We start from the raw sequence: 11,109 nt of genomic DNA on the forward strand, positions 1-11,109 counted from the left end.
CACAGAAGAGATAATGAATGCCCATATCTCAAGGAAATTCAAGATGCCCACTATCAAAGCCTATGATGGCACGGGAGACCCCGCTAATCATGTTAGGACATTCTCTAATGCACTGCTGCTGCAACCCGTGAATGATGCTATAAAATGTCGGGCCTTCCCTCAAACCCTGTCGGGTATGGCTCAAAGATGGTACAGTCGCCTACCCCCAAATTCTATTGGATCATTCAGAGAATTAAGTCAGGCTTTTATTAAGCAATTCATCAGTGGAAGAGTCCATGAGAAAAGTTCATCATCTCTTATGAGTCTTGTGCAGGGAGCTAAGGAATCCTTAAGAGATTACCTGAATCGTTTTACAAAGGAGGCTTTAAAAGTCCCAGACCTTGATGATAAGGTAGCCATGATAGCACTGCAACAAGGAACTAGGGATGAGTTTTTCAAGATGTCTTTGGCCAAACGACCCCCTGAGAGCATGTTGCAGCTCCAAGAGAGGGCAGGGAAGTATATCAAGGTTGAAGAAAGTATGAGGAAGACCGTAATAAGTAATGAGCCCACTGGAGGCAAGAAACGAAAAACTGATTTGGAGTATATCGCTAAGGACAAATATCCTAGAACCGAACAAAACCCTGATTCAACCCCCAAGAAGGGAGGACCTGGGCAAAAGTTCACTGAATATGCTAAGTTGAATGCTCCCAGAAGTCAGATTTTGATGGAGATTGAGAAAGACAGAGATATTCGCTGGCCTAAGCCCTTGAAGGCTGATCCCGCCAAGCTAGATAAGGGCAAGTATTGCAGGTTTCACAAAGATGTTGGCCATGACACCGATGAGTGTAGGCAATTGAAAGATGAAATTGAGTTTTTGATTCGAAAAGGAAGATTGAACAAGTATACTGGAGATGGAGGGGACAGAAATAATAATGGAAGGAAGAACTTTGAAGATCGTAGGAGGGACCAAGACGATCAGGGGCAAAACCCCCAGCCTAGAGGACCAGTTATAAACACCATTTATGGAGGGCCGAGACCTCGAGGGCCTGTGATAAACACGATCTTTGGAGGTCCAACTGCTGCTGGATTGTCCAAAAATTCCAGAAAGGCATATACTAGAGGGGTTATGCATATTGTTGGAGAAGCCCCGAAGAGGGCCAGGACAGAAGTAACATTGGCTTTTGATGATTCCGACCTAGAGGGTGTGAAGTTTCCCCATGACGACCCGCTGGTCATAACACCAATAATAGGAGATAGTCCGGTTAAGAGGGTCCTTGTGGATAATGGTGCTTCTGTGGATATCTTGCTCCACGACACCTTTCTAAGGATGGGGTATAACGACTCCCAGTTAACACCAACCGACATGCCGATATATGGATTTGCTGGAGTAGAATGTCCTGTGGAAGGGATAATCAAATTGCCAACCACCATAGGTACGGAGCCAAGGCAAGCAACGCAGATGCTGGATTTCGTGGTGGTAAAGGCTAGTTCAACTTATAATGCTATCATGGGGAGAACAGGGATACATGCCTTCAAGGCAGTCCCCTCTTCCTACCATTCAGTCATGAAGTTTCCCACCCGAAACGGGATTGGAGAAGAGAGAGGAGATCAAAAAATAGCTAGAAGCTGTTATGTGGCCTCTTTGAGGGCAGATGGAGTCGGGGGGCAGGTTCTTCCTATTGAAGATATGGATGTTCGAGAAAATGATGAGAATAGAGGAAGGCCAGCAGAAGAATTGGTTTCGGTTCCTTTAGACCCCGAGAATCCTGAGAGGACGACTTTCGTTGGAGCCACATTAGAGGAGCCCCTTAGAGGGAAGTTAATGAAATTTTTGCAAGAAAATAGTGATGTGTTTGCATGGTCAGCAGCTGATATGCCAGGCATAGACCCGGAGTTAATTACTCACAAGCTAAACGTAGATCCAAGCCGGAAGACAGTGAAACAAAAGAAAAGAAATTTTGCCCCGGAAAGACAAGAGGCTATAAAGCAGGAAGTGGAAAAGCTCTTAGAGGCTGGTTTCATTGAGGAAATTCAATTTCCGGAGTGGTTAGCAAACCCTGTAATGGTAAAGAAGGCTAATGGAAAGTGGAGGATGTGTATAGACTTCACCGATCTGAATGATGCATGCCCCAAAGACTGTTTTCCGCTGCCTAGAATTGATACTTTGATTGATGCCACCGCTGGACATGAGATGCTGAGTTTCATGGATGGGTTTAGCGGATACAACCAGATCAAAATGCATAAGGATGACATTCCAAATGTATCATTTATCACTGACTTTGGTGTTTATTGTTATCTTGTTATGGCGTTTGGTCTCAAGAATGCAGGAGCCACCTATCAAAGGTTGGTAAATAGAAGTTTTAAGAATCTTATTGGTAAGACTATGGAAGTCTATGTTGATGACATGTTAGTCAAGAGTCTAGTAAAGACTGATCATATAGCCCATTTAAGGGAAGCTTTTGAGGTCCTGAGGTACCACAAGATGATGTTGAATCCGACGAAGTGTGCTTTCGGAGTAGGATCTGGAAAATTCTTGGGATTGATGGTCTCGAAGAGGGGAATTGAGGCAAACCCCGATAAAATAAAGGCAGTCCCCCCAAAACTATCAAGGATGTTCAGAAGCTCACAGGAAGGGTTGCTGCGTTAGGACGATTCATCTCCAAGTCAGGAGACAAATGCTTGTCATTTTTCAAGTCACTAAAGAACATCAAAGACTTTGTATGGAGTGAGGAAAATCAGAAGGCATTTGAAGAGTTAAAGAAGTATATGGGCCAGGCCCCGTTGTTTGCCAAGCCAGTTCTGAATGAAGTTTTATTCTTGTACTTGGCTGTTTCAGAGAGCGCCTTGAGCGCCGTGTTGGTTAAGGAGGAACTGAAAGTCCAGAAACCCGTATACTATGTCAGCAAAATTTTGCATGGTGCTGAGTTGAATTATTCAGCCATTGAGAAATTCGCTTTAGCCTTGGTAATGGCTTCAAGAAAGCTGCGTCCTTATTTTCAAGCTCACCAAATTGAAGTGCTAACAAATCAGCCACTGAGAAATATCATTCACAGTCCCAAGGCAAGTGGGAGACTGATTAAGTGGGCAATAGAGTTGGGAGAGTTCGATCTCAAGTATAAGCCACGTACGGCCATAAAAGCCCAGGCACTAGCTGACTTCGTGGTGGAATGTACCATACCCAACCAAGAAGTCGGGGGGCAGGAAGATACCATACCTCAAGACAAGGGAGTCGACAATGGGGACAAGGATAAAGAATATTGGGTTCTCTATTTTGATGGAGCATCAAAAACAAATTCCAGTGGAGCAGGGTTGGTTTTGCAAAGCCCTGATGGATTCTTAATTGAGTATGCTATGAAGCTAGACTTCCCAACCACAAACAATGAGGCAGAGTATGAAGCCCTGATTGCTGGCCTTGGTCTAGCTGGGACACTTAGAGTCAAAAACTTAAAGGTCCGTGGAGACTCGAAGCTGATCATATCCCAGGTAAAGGGAGAATTTGAGGCAAGGGATGATACGATGGCTAAGTATGTTCGCCTAGTAAGGGCTGTGATGACCCAATTTGATGAATGCCATGTTGAACACATTCCAAGGGAAGAAAATGCTAAAGCAGATGCGCTATCAAAGTTTGTTTCATCTGAGATTGAAGAAAGTTCAGGAAGTGTGTACTTCCGTGTTTTGAAGACACGAAGCATAGATGTTAAGCTTGTGGCTCCCATAGGCTTGGGGACGTCATGGATTGATCCAATCAAGGCTCACATTCAGACCGGTTGGTTGCCAAGCAATGCAATTGAGGCACGGAAGTTAACTGTTCGAGCACTAAGGTACTCTTTGATAGATGGGATTCTATATAAAAGATCTTTCGTGGTTCCTTACTTGAGGTGTCTCAGGCCCGATGAGGCACGCTTAGCTCTTGAGGAAGTGCATGATGGTATTTGTGGGCAACACTTGAGGGGCAGGGCCTTGGCTCATAAGATAACCCGTTTAGGCTTCTATTGGCCAGAAATGATGGCTGATGCCAAAGAATATGTAAAGAAGTGTGATCGTTGTCAGAAGCATGCACCAGTCGCCAGACAACCCCCCGAGATGCTGACCTCTATCAACTCACCTATTCCCTTTGCTATGTGGGGGATGGATATTCTAGGGCCTTTTCCTATGGCCACAGCACAAAGGAAGTTTCTGATTATAGCCATTGATTATTTCACCAAGTGGATCGAAGCCAAACCTTTGGCCAAAATCACAACTAAGCAGGTTGCACAATTCCTGTGGGAAAACATTATGTGCCGATATGGAATTCCCCGTATCCTCGTCACTGACAATGGAACACAATTCAACAACGAGGAATTCAAGAAGTATTGCGAAGAAAATGAAATTGAGTTACGGTTCACCTCTGTGGCTCACCCGCAAGCCAATGGGCAAGCGGAGGTAGCAAATCGGATAATCCTGGATGGACTAAAGAAGAGGATCAAAAAGTCAAGAAATAATTGGGTGGATGAGATACTTCCCATATTATGGGCCTATAGGACTACCTGTAGAGTCACGACAGATGCAACTCCTTTCATGTTGGCATATGGGGCAGAAGCAGTAGTTCCCGTAGAGATATCACATTCCTCTCCAAGGATTCAGGCTTTTGATGAAAAAGAAAATGAAGAAGGGCAGAAGTTAGCCCTGGATTTAATCGATGAAGTGCGAGATAAAGCACATGCGAAGATAGTAGAATATCAGAAAAAAGCTTCATTCTACTACAACTTAAGGGTTAAAGAGAGGTTTTTTAAACAAGGTGATCTAGTTTTGAGAAAAATAGAGGCTTCTGGTGTTGGACAGAAAGGAAAGCTCGCCCCAAATTGGGAAGGGCCGTACAGAGTCAAGAGAGTTCAGGGTAGAGGAACCTACAAGCTGGAAACAATGGATGGTTTTGAAGTCCCGAGGACCTGGCATGCACAAAACCTGAAGGTTTACTACGTGTAAGATAGGCTAAGTACGATTCTCACTTGTCATTGTGACAAATAAGTTTAAAAGCACCTGGAAGCTTTGCTTGCGTAGAATTTTATATTCCAGTAAAATTTACAATGTCTAGTTATTATTGATTAGGGTCGAACCCATGCTGTGTAAGGTTTTGAAAAACCAGACTTCATATTAAAGAGCTTGAAATTATTTCAATCCAAGGATGTTTAAGGTTCAAATGCATATTAAGATTGTAAAGTTAAAACGGAAAAAGGCTAAGAAAAGCAACATATAAAACATAACCCCGAAGGGTAAAAGTGCTGATATAAATAAAGTTCAAAAAGAAGATATACAAAAAGCTAGGCCTTGGAAGGCTGAGATTCCTCAGAACCACTATCCGAAGTCTCTTCGGAAGTTTCAGTCGTTTCTTCGGACGTCTCGGTCGTCCCCTCCGAAGTCCCTGTAGAAGTTCCCTCAGCAGGAGATGATGGCTGTTGAGGCGCTGCTTTGGGAGATTCTTCCACCCTGGCCTTCTTAGCGACAGGCTCGAATTCCTCCTCGGAGGAATCTTCCTCCTCTCCATCCTTGATCATGCCAGCAAGCTTTTCAGTAACACCTCCAAGCTCTGGAACCCGCACTGGGCAAGGAAAGGGCGACTGCTTAAGGACCTCGGGAAACTCATCCTGGATGGCCTCCACAGCAGCGTCCCAGCCTTCCTTATAGCTAACAGGATGAAGAAGGGCGTCATGCTCCACCATCAAGTCTTTGAATTCTTGAGTGTCCATCCAGCCATCAAAGGCTTTTTCCTTCTGCGCCTTCAAGATGACATTTTCAGCCCGGGCCGTCTCCAGGTCAGAAGTGGAAGAGGCCAATTGAGCTTCAAGGGCCTCAATTTTTTGATTGGCCTCCTCCAACTTCTTGTTGGCATCTTCCAGGCCAACCTTCCAAGCCTTGGCTTGGTGAATTTCCCCTTGAAAATGGGCGTTAGCCTGCAAGAGAAAACAGCAAAGGTTTAGAAAAGAAAGAAAAGAGAATTGTAAAAAGCATAAGTAAAGTACGTACCGTCGCCAGAGCTTGGGCTCCAAACAGCTCATTCCCCTCCAAGTCCTGTTGAAGGACAAAATCTTGATAATCCACCGGGGAAATGGAATGCTTAGACCATTCCTTGGACAGGGCCGTGCTGCCCACAATTGAGTCCTTGCCCCGGATCCCCCAAGCAGGTTGAAAATAGGCACCTGGCCTCTGCTTGGTGCGCAGAACTTGGCTGGGGCCTTCCTCATCTGGCTCTGTCGCCTGAAGAAGGAACTCCGGGAAGCGGTCACCCAGTCGAGGGTCCTTAAAGATCTTCCCGGCCCTCTTCATCCTGGTTGTCTCCAGGTCCTTCGGCGTGGTAGCCTCCTCAATCTTCTCAGCCACTGCAACAAACAAAGTCAGTTGAAAATCAATGAAATAAAAGTGCAGGAAATAAAGGAGATAAGAAAGGGAACTTACTTTTCTTATTAACGGGCGAAAGGCCGCGTTCTACCAGGACGGTCTCCCGGATAAGGTCCCAACAATGGGAAGTGCCATTGTCTTGCGTAAGGAGGTTGAAACCTCTAGCCTCCTCCTCAGACAAAGTTATGTCATTCGGGCTCCCGTCTACGGCCAGCCCAAAGGATGATCGAAACAGGGAGCCCCAATCTCCACCTTCCCAAATAACAAACAAAAAATCTTTCTTCCACCCCAAGTTGTTATCAGGGATGGACTTCCCATTCACGATATGGGGGATAGTGGGGCGCTGGTTGATAGAAACCCAACCCGGACTTTTATCAGGGCTGTTTTTAAACTGAAAAATTTTCCTGAAGACAGCAACAGATGTGGGGACGTTGTGCTTGGCGCATTGCGATAGATAGCACAGAATCAACCTCCAGGAATTAGGGGGAAGTTGGCAAGGGCTGATGCCCACATCAGCCAGTAGCAAAGGAATGAATGGATGAAAAGGGAGTCTAATACCTGCCCTCAAAGTATCCCTATAGACGCATAGCGCGTCCTTCTTCCACTGACAGGCCCTGTCGGCCGGACCCGCAAGAACCAGCTTAAAAGGCTCCTTAATTTTAAAGCACCTGCTCAACTTTTCCAGCTCCTTGGGATCCCGTAAAGCACTGATATGATCGTGCGCGTCCAGATGCGCATCAGACGGATACTCGTCCCCTCGAGTGTTGATCATGTCGATTAAGGAAGTATACCTCGATCGAATAGGAAAATCATTGGACTTTCTAGCCACGTTCATCTTGGCCAAACGAGTCATTCTTTTGTCAGCCATCTGAAAAAAGTATGAGGCACGTAAATAGGCTATCTTAAAATGGCACACAATGGAAAAATAGAAACGAAAAGCAAAGGGAAGAATCTTACCTAAAGAAGCACTCCTGAAAAAGGCTTTGAGCTCCGACTTGCTGTTATTGCTCTGAGAATCTTAGCAGGAGGATAAAGAAGAAAACTAAGAAATGAGAAAGTGAGGATTAATAGCCTTTCCTCATTCCTTTATATAGGAGGAAAAAGAAGTTGAAGGGACGAAAAGCCCATTAAGAACAAAGGCCCATAAGAAGAGGCCCAGAAAAAAGAACATTCCAGAATATACCTAGGAATTCTAGGACATTCTAAACAGGGTGTGTTAAGCCCAGCAATATTTGATAAAGCCCAATGAGAAGGCCCAGTAAGATTTGAAAAGGCCCAATAAAAGAGGCCCAATGAGATTTGAAAAGCCCAATAATAGAAGCTCAGTAAAATTTTATAGGGCCCAACAAAAAGGCCAGGCCCAAATCCAATTAGGATTTGGAAAATTCAATACCCTAAAATTAAAGCTAAATAAAGAAGGCTAGTGAAAGACCAGGAACCAGGTCGAAATCCAGGTCGTGAATCCTGCACGAAATCTTTCGAGCAGACACCCGAAAATAACGGGTAAAAAAGACCAGAATCCAGGTCGAATTCCAAGTCGTGAATCCTGCCCGAAATCTTTCGAGCAGACACCCGAAAATAACGGGTAAAAAAGACCAGAATCCAGGTCGAATTCCAGGTCGTGAATCCTGCCCGAAATCTTTCGAGCAGACACCCGAAAATAGCTGGAATAACGGGACTGAATTGAGGTCGAAGCTTCGACCAGGAATGAGGTCGAATAAACCAAGCATCTTTCAAAAAATGGGGATTAAAAACCCAGGTCGAAGTTCGACTAGGATCCTGGTCGAATTCCAGGTCGTGGATCCTAGTCGAAATCCTTCGACCAGGAAACAAGAAAATCAAGGAATTTTCGAACAGGATTCAGGTCGAAATATCGACTAGAATCCTAGTCGAAATCCTAGTCGATAGGCATGACAAGAAGCTAAAAAAAAAAAGGGGGTGGAATTTTCGACCTCGATCCAGGTCGAATTTTCGACTAGGATCCTGGTCGAATTCCAGGTCCTAGATCCAGGTCGAAAATTCGACTAGGATCCTGGTCGAATTCCAGGTCGTGGATCCTAGTCGAATTCCTTCGACCAGGATGACAAGGCTGGCCCCTATTTTCGACTAGGATCCAGGTCGAAATTTCGACTAGGATCCTGATCGAAAAAAGGGCTGGAAATTTGAAGAATCCAGAAAATAGGGAAAATTCCAGAAAATAAGGAAAAAATCCCAGAAAATCCCAGAAAATTAGGGAAAATCCCAGAAAATTAGGGAAAAATCCCAGAAAATTAGGGAAAATTCCAGAAAATAAGGAAAAAATCCCAGAAAATCCCAGAAAATTAGGGAAAAATCCCAGAAAATTAGGGAAAAATCCCAGAAGATTAGGGAAAAATCCAGAAAATAAGGGAAAAATCCCGGGAATAAGGGAAAAATTCCTGGAAATTAAGATAATTCCTGAATAAAAGGAAAAATTCATTGTAAATGTGTAGGTCGCTCCACACTTTACGAAAAAACGAAACCCTGTAAGGGAACAAATAGACTTAACTTCTGCGAAACCTAATCAATGTTTCCCAAAAGTTGGGGGGCAAATGATAGGGATAAATAAATTATGTTTGTATAATTAAATACTGCATTAATTATACAAACTGTGGGCTGCTAGGCCCAATAAAAAGATATATAATACTCAGACCAGAAAGGTTAAGCCTGATGGACCAGATCCGGCCTGATGGAATAAAAAAGGCCCAAAAGCCCTGATTATTAATTAAATTCGTAATTAATTAATAAGGGACAAATCAGATGTTGAAAAGAGTCCCGATAAGGATATAAATCCTTGGAGATTAGCCTCAAGGGGACCTAAAAGGATAAGGAATCAGTTTCCTACTACCTAGGACTCCAAAGTCCATTCTAATTATGAGACTTGCCCACCAAGTCTCCTATACCAAGTCCAATTCAAGGACTCCCAACATCTATATAAGGGGTCTCACCCCCACCAATCAGAACTACATTTTTTGGCTTGATTCTCTAATTCACAGAGATACGTAGGCATCTCGTAAAGGCAGATTGAGTCACGAAACACGAGAGCAGCCATTAAAGGCCTTGAGCTCCTGAATCTTAGTATTAAATACAGCAAGTAATAACCTTGGTTTTTTATCCATAACAAACCACTAGATCCCATTGGATTCAACTTCGATACTCAGGTCTTTCTGTTGAAACTCTACTGATCTCGTCGACTGACCACTAGGTTATCTTTAGTCCATCATCCACTTTCAGGTTCCCGACTATAACCTACAGGGTCGAAATACCCTACGTTAGACGTCTAGGTATGCTTGACATATCCTCAATACTACTTCTTACCCAACGGTATTCAAACCCGACAATTATTCATATTAGAATAACACAAACAACAATTAGGGTTCACATTCTCGAAATCGATCCAGTGTTCGTTTTTTTTAGAAAATACGTATACTCGTCATTTTACGAAATTAAGGTTATTGTGTTTTGGACAAAACATACAATACAACTTACAATCAGGTTCTGTATAAAACATACGTATAGGTATTTACTTATACTCGCTCGTCATCCCGATAATCCTTGGATACGCTCCCGTATTTCCGTAGTTCGATTTCCCGAAAATCGGACAGCGTCTCCTTTGTTTATCGGACTATCCGTCGAAACAATTCGACGTCACAACAACCAATCACTCAGACAGTTAATTCAATAACCACCGTTTATAATCCAAACTACTTAACAACAATCTCCGTCAAATTTCATAAATCCCAATCGCAATCTCTACATACCCAATAAATGCTTATCCTTTTTTAAAACAATGTTACGAATTAAATTAAAAATTTAAAATTTTAGGACTCAGAATAAAAATCACAGTCCACCGTCCACTCGTAAATAGTCATCGCAGATGGCGGCAAAATATCGCGGGTACCCGATTAATTCTCGGGTTTCCAATGCGTATTTCACCGATTAAATAGTTTTCCACACGAGGATTATATCACGAATACTAGTCAAAATTATGCCTGCAGAAAGTAAAATAATTAATAATTAATTAAGAGACACTCAAATCATCCGCGTGCAACCGCACGCACCAGAACCACCGTACAACAGCAACACAAAAATGGTCGGAAACTACACGACCCTATATACCCAGACTAAGCACACATAGAGAAACAACACACGCAAACACACTTGACAACACACACATATGTACACATATATACCGTACACACACCCATCGGAAAAGAAGGAAACAGGCGGCGGCCGGTTACCGGAAACAACAACGGCACAGGAGAATCAAAGAGAGGCACAAAGAATGAACGGGAGGATAAGTAAGGAGGGGAACAAGATATAATTCAATGAACAGAGAAGCAAAACGAGAAGGAGCATGAGAGATTTGAGAGATAGACGAGATAGAGAGAGAGAAGAGAGAAGAGATCGAGGGATTTGAGAAATTTTACTGTTTCTCCCCCAAAAACAAGCTGAATCACCTCGTGCTAAGCCGTGCACAAGCCACGTGTCCGATTAATAGGACATGTGTTGTCTTTTTAATTGGCTGCAAGCCCAATTCGATCCATTTTAATCGAATTTAATGGTACAATATGCCACTAAATATTAATCAAAATAATATTAAAATAATCTTAAAATTTCATAAATATTCCAAAACTAATAAAATAAATTTCTCATAATTTTTAAAGTATTTTTGAATCATGTTTTATACCCGCATTTCATAATTAATGAACCAAGTTGCACTTAGAACAATTT

The sequence above is a fragment of the Apium graveolens genome, chromosome 3, assembly GCF_009905375.1.
Source record: "Apium graveolens cultivar Ventura chromosome 3, ASM990537v1, whole genome shotgun sequence".
Classification (NCBI taxonomy): domain Eukaryota; kingdom Viridiplantae; phylum Streptophyta; class Magnoliopsida; order Apiales; family Apiaceae; genus Apium; species Apium graveolens.